Here is a 16,857-nt window from a genome sequence, read left to right as displayed (position 1 = left end):
TTGGCTGCTTGAACTGTTCTGGTCAAAACCTCAAGTACATCTGTCCTAGGCACTTCTAAAGGTGCCTTCTCTTTCTGCGCTTTCTCCACTTCTTTGATTTGCCTTCTTGTGACTGGTCTACGTGGCTTGAAAGCATATTCTTTACTAGGCTCTTAAAATTTCAACCTTTTTGAAGCCCTTGATTTTTTAGAGCTTTCGGGTGAAGATTGAGTGAGGTCAATATGCATTGGCTGCACCGGGTGATCTTGCTCAAATTCTATTGGTTCAATCTGTATTGGCTGATCTTGCTCAAGTTCAATGGCTTCAAGTAAGTCATTTAAACTACCCTTTGAAATAGGACTCTCTTCTACCGTAATTGACTTACCCGTTTCCTTGTTTAGTTGACCTCTGGTTTTCACCCTTGAAAACTTTTCAACTTCACTTGGTTTAGCCTTATCCTTCCTTTTCTGGATCTTCTGCTTTGATGACTAAGGAGTTTCCTTCACTGATGATTTAGGAGTTTCCTTCACTGATGATTTAGGAGTTTCCTTCACTGATGATTTAGGTGTCTCCTTAGATGATGATTTAGGAGATTCCTTAGATGCCACAGACCTCTCTGATTTCCTTAACTTAGTTTTGGGCTTCTTTTGGTCTGTCACCTCTTTTCTGAGCTCAGCCAAAGTGGGTTCTTCACTCTTTTCTTCCCTCTCCCTCACAGGCAATGGAGTAAGGCCTGTTTTGCTTGGAAAACCGGCCATAAACACAAATGAATCCCAATCTTTGCCAATCTTTTGTAAACCATCCAACACCAGCAACTTTACTAAACCATGATGAAACAAGGACGTTTCACAACCATCTTTCTTTAACTGTATTTTATCACACATTTTACTAATGCTCCTGAACAAATAGAAAGGTATATCTATTGAAGCCTTACCTGTGAAATGCAACAAAAGTTTGAAGTGGTAGGAGTAAACTTTATTGTACCTTCCCTCGCATGTTAGGTATTTCTGAATGCATGTGAGGAGCATAGCATAATGTTCCTTTATGTAACTCCTTGGCACCGCTTTGGTGAGGTCTTCATTTACATAAGGCTCCTTCAAAAATTCTTTACAGGGACTCATGTCAAACTTAAAGTTTTTGAACCATTCTTGACCTCCCCTCGGAATTTCAGTGACAGTGGAAATAGCTTTAGGAGACACAGGAAACTCTAACATTGACACCTTTGAATTTAGTCCAGTGAAATTCAATGCGAAAGCCTTCGTTACCTCTGCATGTCCTCGCTTCAACTTCTCGCAGAACCTCCAACAACCAGCACTTCGAAATGCTCTTGCTACACCTTCATCCCTGAGTGTAACATCAAGTCCCTCCGGCTCTGTCCTCAAACACTTACCAGATCGATGTTCCCTCTTTTCCATCTTGCTTTGAATGTTTTCACACAGGAAACTAATGGCAGCTATAGCGCGAAAAAAATATCAACTTCTGAAGTGCAGGCTCGCTTGCAAAGATTCCTTTAAATAAGAACTTGGGTTTCCCATACAGCAAACATGTTTACCCATTATGAAAACGGATTATGATATAACCATACCTTGTAGAATCCCTTAAGCTGACATTCATATGCATGACTCTGGACCTTATGGCGGAATGATGACTTATCATGACCTGGAGAGGACGTGAACTGACAAACATGAACGGACCTATGACTCACCTCTATCGGATTTGACATTCAAAGGAAAAACGCTACAAAAAACCCTGAAACCCCGATTTCGTAGCGCGGACAGTTCAAACTTAACAAGATGCGCTACTAAATGGCTGATAAACAGAACGCTGCGAAAAGACGGAAACATCATTGCGCAGCTAAATTGACCAATCGGACATGCGCTGCGAAACTGCGCAAAGTACTAATGACATGACATGCTTTAACTAACAATGATGGGGGGTATCTAACGATTTTTTCCTTACACGAACTCACATCAATACCTTTTGAAATTCAAATTTCAAATTGACATACACCTATAAACCTATTCACAAAACTGAAAACCTTTATATGAAACTTATGGACAACATTACATTCATGAACTATAGTTCTAAGTGATAACAATATGCATTCCTTAACTCATCTAAGATATCAAATTCAGGAAGGGTTATCTGATTTTGATTTTGTTGTTCTACCAACCTTTCAGGATAAGGTGGTGTTTGTGTTGTAACATTTGTTCCTTTCTGATTTTGTATCTTTGTTTGTGATGTTTCAGATGATTCTCCTTGTTCAGTTGGTTCTTCTACAATTGGAGGAGAATCCTTTTTAATCACTTTTCCAGACCTTAGATGGACATCATTCAAAGGAAGAATAGAATAAGTTGGAAAATATGTTGCTTCTTCTACAATGTATGCAAATTTGTCCGCTTTGTTATTTGGATTGGCAACCGGTTGGGCTGGCAATTGCGTTGGTCTGGGTTGATTTGAAGGTAACTGTAACTATTGTTGTTGTGTGAATAATGGTGGTGGATTCTACTGTTGGAATGGATATGCAGAATTTTGTTGCGAAAATGGCATGGATGGAGGATATGGTGGATATGAAAATGGCTGTTGGTATTGTTGCTGGTAATGTTGTTGATATTGTTGAGACTGTTGTGGTTGTTGGTTTCCATAACCATATCCTCTCCAACCTTGTGCAGGTTGTTGTGGATATTGTTGTGGAGGCCAAGCTTGCCATGGCATAGGAGGGGCCCAAGGATTATAAGATGGATAAGCATAATTTTGCTGAGGGATTTGTTGCTGATTTGGCTGAGGCATTCTAGGTGGCCATGGTCTTCTTGGTGCAACATAATAGAAACCTTCTGCTCCTTGCATTTCGTCCATTGAAGGATTTTGCAATTCTTTCAATGTTACACAATTTTCAGTGGAATGATTGCCTGTACAAAGACCACACACTTGAATGCTATCTAAAGGACAGTCTCTCAGAGGATGTTTCTTTTTACATTTTGAACAAAATATTGCTAAGGCTTGCTCTTGTTATTCCTTTTTCTTATTTGCCTTTAGCACATCTACTTGTGTCCCTAATGTACTCAAAAGATCTGTTTTGAAATTTTCCAATAGACTTCCTATTTCAGCCCTTGTTATCCCTCCTGCAGCTGACTTTGCCGCTTTAGAACTTACTTCTCTTCTTCCGGTTTTTGATCTTCCTCTAGAATATTTCTGACATAACTCGACAATTTCATCAAATGGAAGATTTGAAATATCTCCTTTACCCATTACATTTAAAATGTCAAGGTATTCATCTCGTATACCTTTGAGGAAGATTGTGCGAATAGTTTCTTGATTTAGGGAATGTTGTTTAGACTTCTGAAGATTATATGCAAACCGTTCTAAGTATTCTTCTAGATTTTCATCTTCTTGCTGTGTCATTCTAAACACATCTTCCTTTGAATCTCTAGATCTACAATAAGGTTGGTATTTCTTAAGGAAGACAGTTCGCATATCATCCCAGGAGGCTATTGTTTGTTCTCCTAACCCCATAAACCATTTTAATGCTGCTGCTTTTAATGTTGCAGGAAAAAGACGAAGCTTATGGACATCATCAGTATAGCCATATGTTCTACATAAGATATCGAATTCAAACATGAATGAATCCGGATCTTCTCTAGACATTCCATAGAAGTTTGGCAACACAGAAGGTGGAATGTTTTTCATTTTTACTTCTTCTCCTAGTATTGCACTTGTATCTATTATTGGGAAACCAAATGTTGATTCTTGGTCAAGTCCATCTTCTTGTCTTTTCCTGTCATTTTCTAACTTCCTATCATTTTCATGTTTCATGTCTTCCTCTCTCTTCCTCCTCCATTCCCTTTCTTGTCTTTCATTTTCAGCTCTTTGTTATTCATTATTAAGATGAACTGATCCATGTCCTTCTGCCATTGTTTGATTTGTTTCAATTTCAGGTGGAGGTTCAAGTTGTGGGAAGATAGGAGGATCGATGGGTGGAAAAACAAGTTGTTTTCCTTTCTCTTTTGGATTTCCGGAAGTGGAGAATTTTTGCCTTGCTTCCCAAGCTGACAAAGTGTGCCTTTCAATCAAAGTTAATCTTTGGCCACTTCTTTGTTTTTCAATCAGTTCTTCAATGATTGGATTACCAGTAACAGGTGTATGTGATGATCCTATCTCTACTTGTGGGGGGTTTTTGATAAATCTACCTTGAGGATCTCTAACCCTAGGCATAAAGAAACATAATTAAAGAAATGAAATGTAACTAATGTTTTTGTTTATTTTGGATTTTATCTCTCTATTGACTATGCTGATATTTGCCTCCCCGGCAACGGCGCCAAAATGTTGAGTTAATTTATGTTCCTAAATTAACACAATTATTTACTATCAATCCGGGTTGTTTATTCTTGGAGGCAAATCACTATTTGTGAAGATCTAATATAATCAATTCTTGAAAGATAAATGATTAAAAACTAAGAGGAAATATATCTTAAAACTCTTGATTCAATCAGCTTAAAAGAGGTAACATTGAAAGAGTTCTTGACTCAAGAAATCTACTTCCACCTCAAGTATTACTTAATGAATTAAAAATTATAATCAAAAACTCAAGATGCATAAATCATACATGAAAAAGGCTCTTAACTTAAGAGACACTTAAAGCTTTCCATAATAACTCATTCATCTCAAGATATAAATCTAAATGGAAAGAAACTATTTGCATGTAAATAAAAGAGACTAATTCTAATTCACCATTTCATAGAGAGAATTCCCAACTTGAACACTTGTTTTCAAACTCAATTAGATGATGAATAAACAGTTAACAAATGAAATCAATCACTATTCATAACCATGATGCAATCTGAAATAAGACTTTGAAAAACTAAAGCTACCATCAACCAGATTTGCAATGAAATAAAACTAGTCTAACTTGGAAGTGTACTTAGCTTGGAGTGGGGGCCCTCCACCCTTGCCTTGCACACTTATGAAGATGATATCAGAAGCTTTAGATCAGTCAAACATCCATGTATTGATCAGCAAAATGAAAGTAACACAAGTCTCCAACTTAAGTCTTCAAACCAAAAATATTACAGCATAAAAGTATCATATGTCAAGTGTGTTGAGCCATCAAAGTGTGGCTCTTAAATAAGGAGTTCATGAAACCAACTGATCTAAAATCACTCTAACAATCATATCTACTTTAGTCCACCTATCCAAGTCGAATCCAACTCCCTCATCCCAAGAAATATGACTAATATCATGGAATCCCAAAACAGCCCTATTTAGATGGGATTTCTGGATGACTAGTCATGATTGACTAGCTCCAAAAAGGCATAAGAAAACTCGTTCTATTGGAACTAAGCATAGGTGGCTTTGTCCTAGTTCCCAAGCTTCCTATTCATGCATCCCATTCGTGCTGAAGTGGCCTGCATCCATATCAACCATGAAGTGATTACGGGAATTTCTGAAATTGCCAAAATTGCACTTAAAATCAAACTTTAATAAAAACTTTAGAAATTGATAAATTAAAGCTAAATACCTGATTAGACATCAAATATTCATTAAAATGAGATGGATGAAGTGAAAATGAAGGATAAATGGGTAGTTAGATAAGTTTCTCAAAGCAAAATAAGATCAAAACTGAAGCCCAACATGGGGTCATTTTTGTTGTTGTATGGAAGGAAGTGTTATACCACCTTTCAGCCAGAGGAAACCATTTGACACTTGTGTTTGTTTATCAGATACAAAGCAATGAAGATATCCTTCCGAACATTTGTTTACTATATCAATTTTCCCATCAGATTAAGGATGATAAGATGAGCTATGAGCTAACTAAGTACCAAGACAAGAAAATAATTATGTCTAAAAATTTCCAATGAAAATGGGATCTCTATTTACAATAATCTTTGGGTTTCCATGTAGCTTTTGAATTTTTTCCATAAATGCAGTAGAAACTGTACTCGCTTTAAATGGATGAGATAATGCACAAAAGTGTGCATACTTGGTAAGTCTATCAACTACCACCATGGTAACACTCTTTCCTTCAGACTTGGGTAAATCTGTGATAAAATCCATTTGAACTTCCTCCCAACATTGGCTTGGAATGGATAAAGGTTGTAATAGACCTGGGCTCTTAATTGTTTCAACTTTATTTTGTTGGCAAACCAAACATTCCTCCACAAACTTTTGAATATCCGATTTAAGGCCATCCCAAAAAAAATCCTTCTTAACCCTGTGGTAAGTTTTTAGAAATCCTGAGTGCCCTCCTAAGGGAGAGGTGTGCAATTCCCTAAGAATCTTTTGTTTGAGTTAGGAATTCTTACATAGGTATAATCGATCTTTGTACCATAATGAATCATTTTTCCAACTAAATGTATCAGATGTACTGGGATCTTGTTGTAACTTTTGAATGAGTGCCCACACTTCTTCGTAATTCTTCCATTCATCCCTTGCTTCGTTTATCCAATCTGCTTGGATAATAGCAATGGCACAAAGAAATGCTTCCACATCATTGTTAGCCTCCTATTGCAATAGGTTTCATATTTCATGATTGACAGTGGAAGTACCAAAAATGTTCATCTGTTCCATGCTGCAAAAGTTCCATTATGAAAGATTTCTCGATTAAGGGAAGGCCAAACAACTTAATCTTGGCTTCCCTAGGTTTAAATTGCTTGTTTTAGAGATAGAGAATAAATGTCTGTCCAAACTGTTTAATCTTGGCAGATTGTTAGGTATGTAGAGAAATGAAGGAGCCCAACTGCTTAATCTGGGCCCTTGGAAGATATAAGGCTAGATTTAGATAGGAGGACAGCCAGAAGAAAAGTTGAAAAGCTGGGTTTGCTAGTTCAAGTGCACCCAAACCAAAAAGAAGGGAAAATGCTAGGTAAGCAGGCTGGGTAGGTAGTTTTGTGGTGGCAGAATGAGGAATTGTGATCCATTTTATGTTTTCAAGTGTTATATCCATTGTGATCACAAGCATGAGGCAATTTTCCCTGGAGCAGCTCAAGCGAGGCATGTCTAACTTTCCCATTCTTACTTTCCCCAAATCATTCACTAACTTCCCCTAAAGAGGTCAAGATCTGCTTGATATCTCTTAAATTCATCATTTTTCATAACACTTGCCTAAGTAAAGATCTGCTTTACTTATGGATCTCATATTTCTTCTACAAGTCCTATTTCCCCTTTAGAGCCTAAGATTTCCATACTTAGCGCTTTCTTCATCAATCCCATATTAACTTCTAATTCTATTTATATAGCTCCCTAGCTACTTCCCCATCCCTAATTGCTACAAAAACTATATAAAATCCCAAAAATATTACATATCCCACCCTATAGCACTATAGCTATGTACATACAGTTCTGGGATATAATAGTCCACCTGGGACTATTATGAACCCATCCGTGTCATAACTCTGGGATTGGTCTAAACCTCTGGTTAGGCCAATAACCGATATCTACCCCTTCACCCTTAAAACCTTACTATTCTACCATTTCGCGCTCATTGTTTAAAGTTCAGTGTTTAAAAGTTTCAATTGAACATTAAACGTTACCCCCGCATAACACATAAAACCCACATTTCCAAAGTTTTGGACCCCCCCTCCGCTTGCAATAAAATATTAATAAAAGGCGGGCCCGCCCCAAAGTTGCGCGCCACCCGAATTAACCGCCAGCCGTCCGATGGCCAGCGCTCCAGATCCAAGGGTGGGCGGTCATTCCTGCTCCCCGATCCACCGGAGGTTAACGTCCGGGGGATGGGCGGTTTCCCTGCCGTACCCCCGCCACGTGTCGGCCTCCCGGCGTGTTCGGAGGCCCCTTCCCCAATACCGCCTGCGCTGAAAAGTGGTGCGGGGAAACCAGAAACCACTCCCCCGCCCCTGACATCAGCACCACATCCTCGTGACGTCATCAACCTGCGTCCCCGCCACTACGCCACGTCATTGCCACTTCATCCGCCCGCATCCACGCCCTGCCACCGTGTCACCGCCACGTCGCCATCCTCGTCAGACGCCACGTCACCCTGCCGTACTGCCACGTCACCCTGCTGACGTCACCCTGCCACGTCACCGCCGTACTGGGACCCACCGCTGACGTCATCACCAAAAAGGGCGCGAAGCACGAAATTTGCAGCGAGGGATGCCCGGAATGAAAAACCGAGGCAGTTTTCGATGCGTGATTAGTGCTTAGCTCATCACTAAGAAAAATTGACCAAAATGGAAACCCTCTCATGGCTCGGCTACCAGCAGGCCCGAAATTCGCAAATTGACAGGAATTTCTTCACGTAGGTTCAGAAAAGGGGCAAAAATAGTTCTTAAGGCAACAGAGGGCCGAACAACAGCCATAAAATGTCAATGGGACAGTTTAAAGCATTCAGAAGACAATAAGGAGCCCAGGTTCAGTGAAAGTGTATCAGAGGAAGCAGCAAAGACTATCAGTTAGTGTTTTTGGTGGAAATCCGTATTTCCAAAGCAGGCAAACATTAAGAGGCCCCCATCAAAGTCAATAAAGTAGTGTTGGGCCATCAAAGCTCACTAGATCAAAGTTAATGCATAAGGCCACCTAAGGGCAGCGCTGCAGAAATCAAAGCACAGTTATGGCCAAATGCCAGCACAGAGCTCTAAGGACATCATAGTTACTCATTTTTGAGGCAGCTGCCCCCAGCGCAGCATTAGATAGATATTTTGGCATTTATTTCAAGCATATGTTAGGTTAAAGACACTTATTGCATCAGATCTGTCTCAGATCTGATTCTTGTAGATATTTTGCTTATAAAAACCACCCTAATTTACTGTTTAGAGGGTTGGTTGGTTGATTCGCTCCACTAGAGACTCGCTCTGTATGTATGATGATTTCTTTAATCAAAGACTGCTGAAAGTTTGGAAGATGGACTGTCTGCTGTGTTATTAAAGTTTTGAAGAGTAAATTATGGAATCCTTGCACTGCAACATGACTCAAAAAGTGTTTACTACCTCTGTTTTCCATTGATATATGCTCATATCATACATATGTCGCCATCTAAAATAGCAGGAAAAATGAATAGTTTAGAATTTGTTTAACCGCACTCTATCCTCAATTTCTGCTATTCCTTTATGTTTTCATCTGAATTGGTAATGAATATGAATTCCCTTTGGCTCATATTTCCCCTAATTCACCCATGTTTGACAGTTATCTAGGGATTCTTCACTGCTCCTAGATAGAGCTCATTCACCTTCCCTATGTTAAACTGAATGAGAGATTCTTAATTGCCTCTCATTCCTTAACCTTCAATCCATCTCCATTTAGCTTGAATTTTGTTTCATGTGCTGCTATCTTGCTCCATATTCCTCTTGTGACCAAGAAAACGCACCAACAGTCCTATTCCTTGACTCCATGCCCAATGGTTTGAAACTTTCATACTATACCTACCTCTCTACTTGGAAGCGTCATCCTTCCCACCAAAACTTAAACAAAACCCCTTGAAATCGATAACTAGACTAAAATCATCATCAACAAAGCTAAATCATTAAGAGAGAGCCCTCTCCGATTGCAGGTGGGCTAGAACCTGCAGTCCAAAGATTGGTTTGTGGTTACCTCGACCATATTCTCTTAGGAGTCAAAGGGAACAACCTGAGTGTTAACAATCATCATCCTTTCTTGAGAGTGCATCTGCCACAACATTTTGCTTCCCTTTTTTGTAGATGATTTCAAATTCATAACCCAACATCTTTGTGACCCATTTTTGCTTCTCTTCTGAAGATAATCTTTGTTCTAAAAAGTATTTAAGACTATCATGATTTTTTTTTACCTTGAAGTGTCTTCCCATTAGGTAGGGTCGCCATTTCTTAAGTGCATGTAGTATTGCCAACATTTCCTTCTCATAAATATCTTTGTGTAAATACTTTCCTTTGATTGGATGACTTTCGAAAGAAATGGGTCTTTCTTCTTGCATTAAAACAACACCAATTCCATTTCCTGAGGCATCACATTCCACAATAAAGGTTTTTGTAAAGTCCGGTGTAGCTAAGACTGATGCTTGGCATATTGCCTCTTTAAGATATTCAAAGGCCTTCATTTCTTCTGGAGTCCATGAAAATGCATCTTTCTTCAATAATTTTGTTAGAGGTGCTTCTATTCTCCCATAATTCTTAACAAACTTGTGATAATACCCTGTGAACCCGAGAAATCCTCATAGATGCTTTATGGATGTGGGGATTTTCCATTCCTTAATGGTTTTACTTTTTCTAGGGTCCACCTTAACACCTTCATGAGATACCATGTGACCCAAATATTCCACCTCTTGTACTCCAAAGAAACATTTGGAGCTTTTTGCATATAATTGTTTCTCCTCTAATAGTTTTTGCACCCTGTCAACATGTTGAACATGATCCTTCCAAGACTTGTTGTAGATTAGTATATCATCAAAAAATACTAACACAATTTTTCTAAGGAAAGGTTTGAAAATAGAATTCATCAAACCTTGAAATGTAGAAGGTGCCTTGGTAAGGCCAAAAGACATGACCAAAAATTCATAATGACCCTCATGAGTTCTAAATGTTGTTTTTGGAATTTCTTCAGTCTTCATTCTGATTTGATGATATCATGAACGAAGATCCAACTTGGTGAAGTAATTTGATCCATGCAATTCATCAATGACAGGAATGGGAAATTTATATTTAATATTGAGCTTGTTGAGCTACCTATAATCTGGACACATGTGCCATGATCCATCCTTCTTGTGAACTAATACTACTGGAGCAGAGAAAGAACTTTGACTAGGTTGAATTATACCAACCTCTAGCATTTCTGCAACCATACATTCAATTTCACTCTTTTGGGCATAGAGATATCTGTAAGGCCTGATGTTTGGAGGAACACTTCCCGGAATCAAATGAATAGCATGATCATGATCACAAATAGGTGGGAGGCCTTTGGGAGTCTCAAATACCTTGGAATGATTGTCCAAGACTTTTTGGAGATCTAGATAAATAGATGATTTCGATGTGGGAACCTCTAGTGAACATAATTGTGCAATTATGTCTCATTGTTCTTTCTTTAGAAGTTTTGTCATTCCGTTAGAGCTAATTATCCTTCCCGGTTTCCCTGCGATACTACTTAATTCAACTTCCTTTCCTTCTGAGGAAAATTTCGTGAAAAGTTTTTGAAAATTAAAAGATATTGTACCTAAGAATTGTAGCCATTTGACTCCTAGTACAACATCAACACCACCCATTGGAATGGAAAGCATTGGATTATTCAATACATATTCTCCCATGGATAGCTTGATATTATGGCACTTTCCTAAGAAAGTTATGGTTCCTCCACTTACAACCATCACTTGACACTCTGGTGCTGGATATAGGAAGAAATTCAATTCCTTGGCTATATTACAATGAATAAAATTATGGGTACTGCCCGAATCAATCAACACTATTACCTTTTTCTTCTTGGTATGCCCTTCTATCTTGATAGTTTGAGGAGTGGTAATTCCAACCAATGCATTACAAGATATGGTTGGATTCATTTCTTATTTCTCTAGGGTTTGTTCCTGGTGTATATCCTCTTCTTTTTACATTTCTTCTTCCTTTTCTTCCTCCTCTTCACAATCTATGTAAAATATTTTCTTCTCAGCACACTTATGACCTTTAGTGTATTTTCTATTACAACTATAACAAAGCCCTTTTGCTCTTTTTTCTTCCAATTGTTGTGGTGTCAACCTTGTAAGTTGTGGATGGCTAGGGGCAACAACGCTTCCATCTTTATGATTGTGAGTGGTAGGCTTCATTGTTGCCATAATTTTGCTTTCCATTTTTCTTGCTTACCTAAATGCCTTCTCCAATAAATCAGGTTCCCAAAGGCGAACCTCATGTTGGATGTTATCCTTTAAAGTCCCTATGTACACATTAATCATATGCTCCTCTGGAATATCTTTTACCCTTATATTCAATTTTTTGAAGTCCTCAATGTGCTCCATCATTGAACCCTTTTGTTTGAGATTTATCAATTGGCTAAAAAAGGTGTTGCTTTTCGTATCCTCATAATGTGTTATCATTTCATCCATAAAAATAGCCCAAGTGACAATTTGTTTATGAGAGCAAAGCCATCGATACCATACAAACTGATTTGGTTCCAAATATACCTTTTATGTGTTTTGGACATTATGGAGATCGAAAAACTGCTCCATCTATAGTATCCATGTTGCAGGATCCTTGTCATCAAACTTCCTCATATCGATCTTTGAAACATGGTGGTTCTTCGATCCAATGTTTAGTCTATGAAATCATGATTAACATTTATTTTGTTCTCATCATGTGTTTCCTTTACTACCCTTTCACCATTAGTATGCATTTCTTGTAGAAGTTTTGTCAAATCTTCCATCTTAGCTTCCACGCCTTTCTTTAAATCATCCATCTTAACTTCCATGCCATCCATCTTAGCTTCCACGTCATTCATCTTAGCTTCTACGGCTTTCTTTAAACCATCCATCTTAGCTTCTGTTATCACTCAGAATTTTCTCAAGGTTAAAGATAGAAAATTTTGAGGTAACCACAAACCAATCCTTTAGACTTAGGTTCTAGCCGACCTAAGTCCAGAGAGGGCTCTCTCTTTATAATTTAACTTTGTTTTGGGTGGAATTTTAGGCTAGTCCTTAGTGCTCATAAGGTTTTGATTTTGGTTGGGTGGTGGGATTCTAGGAACAGATGGATAAAACAAGGCCTTCAAGCCATTGGGCTATGGAGTCAATCAATGGATGGCTTCACTGGATCAGATCAATCACTAAAGGAGGAGTTCACAGGGCAGGCTAGCAAAGCGAAAGGCAAATCTACAGGTTCAGATAGGTGAGGTAGTCCTAACCAGGGTGAAATGGCAATGAAGAATCCTTAGACAAGATCAAGATGAAGAGCAGGAGGAGATCAGTAGCAAAGGGCAATTAAGAATCCTTTACTATGGACCTAAGGGGGTAAACTATGGAAGTAAGGGAGCAATTAAGAATTCCCAAACTAAGATAGTTTAGTAGAAAACATTGAGAATGTAAACAGTCAACATAGAGAGCTTTTAAAGCTAGTTTTGAAATAGCATTCCTAGTTTACCATTCAGATTTCATAGAAACACATGTGATTATTTATAAACATGAAGAGAAAGCAATAATAAACATGAGAGATAATACTTATTTGATTTCTGTTGTGCACAAGAATCCTGTGAAATGTCTTTACTTTATTCCTTGATCCAGCAAGCCAATCCAATCTTAATACAATAGCTCCTTAACTTGAGAAGAAAATGTCTGAAGAAATGTCTTTGAATCCACCCCAAATACTTCAAATGGAGAAGTATTTATACAAATTCTAAACTAAAATATCTTGAAAAAATATCAAGATTGGTTTTGCAAATATCTCAAATTGATTTACATTAATAGAACTTAAATAAAGGACACTCAAAACTAATGAATCTATTTGGCACTATATTTATTGATTGAGGGTGACTAAGAAGAGAAATTTTAATTTTATAGCAACTCTTAATTGATGATGAGGCTTCCAAGTCACTAACTGCCTCCTTCCTTTGTGCATTCTGCCCTAGAAATTCTGCAAAATTGGGGTCCAGTGAAACCTTTTTATATCTCAATCCGAGATATATATGTAAAACATGAAAGAGGTTATTGTAGATAAGAATGTTTTTGAGATAAACCTCTCTCATTTTCCCAAAATTCTTCTCCAGTTGTTCACAATATTCTCTGCAAAATTATGTCTAAAACATGACTTTACATAGTCCGAAACATAGGCTGTGAAGACATTCACTTATATCCCTTTTGGTAAATCTTGTGTAAAACGTGAAATAGGTTTTTGTAGATTGGCATTTTAGGAACAACAACCTCCTCCAGTTTCTCAAAATACATCTTGGATTTGCCATAATATTTTCTGCAAAACTATGACTTAAACAGGAAATTTCTTAAGAATGTACCATTTCTGCTATGATTTCATCTTTTAACCTTAAATTTCTTTTAACTGATTTTTCACTTTTACTTTGGATCAACTTCATTGTTGCTGGTGAAAGTGTTTTCATCTCTGTTTAACCTTTATTGCCTCCATGTTTACTTTTACTGTTTACTTTTACCTTTTACTTTTACCGCTTTGTTTTTTCATCTATCTTCACTTTGACATGAATTTTTATGCTTTGTAACTATCTTCCCTGTTGTTTGTCTTCATGATAGCTACTTTACTTGACTTGGTCTTCAATCTGATACACTTTGACTATGATGACTTGTCACCATTCCCACTGTGTTTTTACCTTCCACTGTATATTGTTTACTATTTACTGTGTATTTCGTCAGTAAATTCTTTTATTTTTGTGTATATCAGTATCAGGTAGTGGATATAGGTTAAGTCCATGCATATTTTATTCACTTGTCTTGTAACTGTATTCTCTGTCTGGTTGCTCTGTTTTGACTGTCAATGCTCTGTGTAGTTGTCTTCTTCTTTGTTTCCTTGTATAATTGTGTTCATCCTCTGAGCACAAGTTCTGAATGAGGTTTTCTGTTGATTCTTGGAATAAACCAGTTCTGTGACTAGTATCAGAACTGTTTATCCAAGCTCTGATCTTAGTTTGATAACCTGAAAAAATTCAATATTATTTAAGAGAACACAGGTCTTCATGAAGGGCGCTTGATGGCTCTCTAGCACAGGGATGACTGGGAAAGGGGTCGCAATAGAATTTTGGGCGGAAAACAAATGGTGAAATCATGTTGCAGAGATTTAGGGAGGCGCTAGAGAGTTTCATAGGTTTACATAGTTAGCGAGTGAAAATCATGAAAACACAAGTTTTCACGTTATAAGGTTTAATAGGTGGAATTTCGAAATATGGTGCGAAATTCAATTAAATGAATGGATGGGCGGTTTATCGAAATGGCGAGGAAGAGGTATTGAAGGGCCATTGCACCGCTTATGGGGCGTGGGGGGTTTTGAGGGAAGGTCGCCCGATTCCACTCATCGGGCACCACGTAGCACCGGGGGCCTAAGGGAAAACAACCATATCGGGCGGGTAAAGGTCGGACATTGGAGGCTGCCTGATATGATCATCCACCATTGGATCAAAGGAAGCCGATCATACGGTGATCGAGGTGGAGCTTTGACATGAAGTTTAATGAAGGGGCTTGATAAAGGTTTAAGAGCAGCGGGATTAAGTTAATTAATAGATTATGGCAGATTAAGGATGTCGGGGGTGATTTTATTGGCGAGGTTGATTGTTAATTAACTGCAGATCGGTTAATAATATTTTTATTTGGGTAGGGGTTTTGTAAAGTTTATATTTCAAACCTTTTGGGGGCGGGGTATTAATAAAAGGGTTTTTGCTATATAACTATACAGTAAGGGTTACTCACTTTAGAGAATTAATAATTATAAAGTTAGAAATTAATATGCAAATGAAAGCGCTAAAGTATAATGTATCTGCTTTATTTGATTTTTGTAAACACATTATACTTAGGCTTGAAGTGTTCTTTTGGGTTTTTGAGAAAAAAGGGGTCTTTTCATGGGGATTGATCACTTTTTCTAGGATAACAAGGTCTTATCCTTAGATAAAGGGGTTTATTAGGGGAAAATGACTTTTCCTTAGGGAAATGATGTTTTTACTTAGGAAAAGGGATTTGTTGGGGAATATGAGTGAATTGAAGGGGGTGAATGTTCATGAGGGGACTTTTAGTACTTAGGACCTATAAGTCATTGGGCTGAGGGTCTAGTCCCTCCAGAAGTCAGAGAAATGCTCTGAGCCCCTTTGACTTAAGATTTTAGGTACTTAAGACTTTTCTTGGAAATTAGTTAAGTGAAAAATGTAATGAGTGAGGGAGGTTAATCAATTTGACTTTGTGAACTGTAATACATGCTGGATTTTCATCCATACTTAGAACTTTGATGATGAAGGTGAATATTATGCTCTTATCTAACAATCATCACAATTCTGCTACCATTCTTCTACTTACCCACCTACTCATCCTACCATTTTTTCTTCTCTTTATTAGGGTGCACTTAAGCTGGAAAACCCTTATGAAACATTTTTCTTTTCCTTTACAATAGTAATCTAACTAAGTCTAACCTTATTATATCCAGGGGCTCAGATTAAACATTTGAGCTCCTTTTATTTACTCTACCTAATCTAATTATCTGCCAAGATTACACTGTTTGGTCAGATTTTCATTCTCTATCTATAAACATTAAATTGAAAGAATGAAATAAACAAGGTTAAACATTTTGACTATCATGGATTGTGGCATAAAGTACAAGTTGCACATAATCTTTTTCTCTGCATTCAAGGTAACTAGGAGTGTCATTTTGACTTGCTCACTTTCATGGTATTTTCCTTTCTTGGGGTTCATATTTTTCATATTTTTTGGCCTTTAGTTGTTTTTTGCCTTTGATTATTCTTTAAGGACATACCCTCTTTACAAATTTTAATTTTTTGAATATGGAAAACATTTGCAGAAAGCAAAGGTATGTACATATTACATGGTTTAATCTCAGTCATTAAAAAATTATGATTCATATTGGTATATGAACCTAATAGCTTCCACGCCATACATCTTAGCTTCTACGTCTTTCTTTAAACCATCCATCTTAGCTTCTGTTACTTTTTGTGTGAGTAAAATTTGTTGCACGTGGTCTTGTAATTTTGATATATCATGTTGCATTTCTTCCTCTTCTTCATGAGTCATGCTAGAGCTTCTAGATTGCTTACTGGGTGTTTCCATTTTCTTTCTTCGGGGCATCAATTACTGATAATAAAGCTTCACTATTCCCTTTGAATTCCTTCAAACTAATTTTTCAAACCCAACTTATGCAAAAATTTAAAAAACTACACACCTTTTTTCACTTTGTAGGAGCTTGATATTGAAATGATTGTAACTTTGTAATTTTGAATCTCCAAGGTCTAAAATTGCAACCT

This window comes from Pinus tabuliformis, chromosome 7 (genome assembly GCF_031772625.1).
Source record: "Pinus tabuliformis cultivar Carrire ecotype Pingquan chromosome 7, CPIR1, whole genome shotgun sequence".
Lineage (NCBI taxonomy): Eukaryota > Viridiplantae > Streptophyta > Pinopsida > Pinales > Pinaceae > Pinus > Pinus tabuliformis.
Note: the sequence above shows the minus strand (reverse complement) of the source record.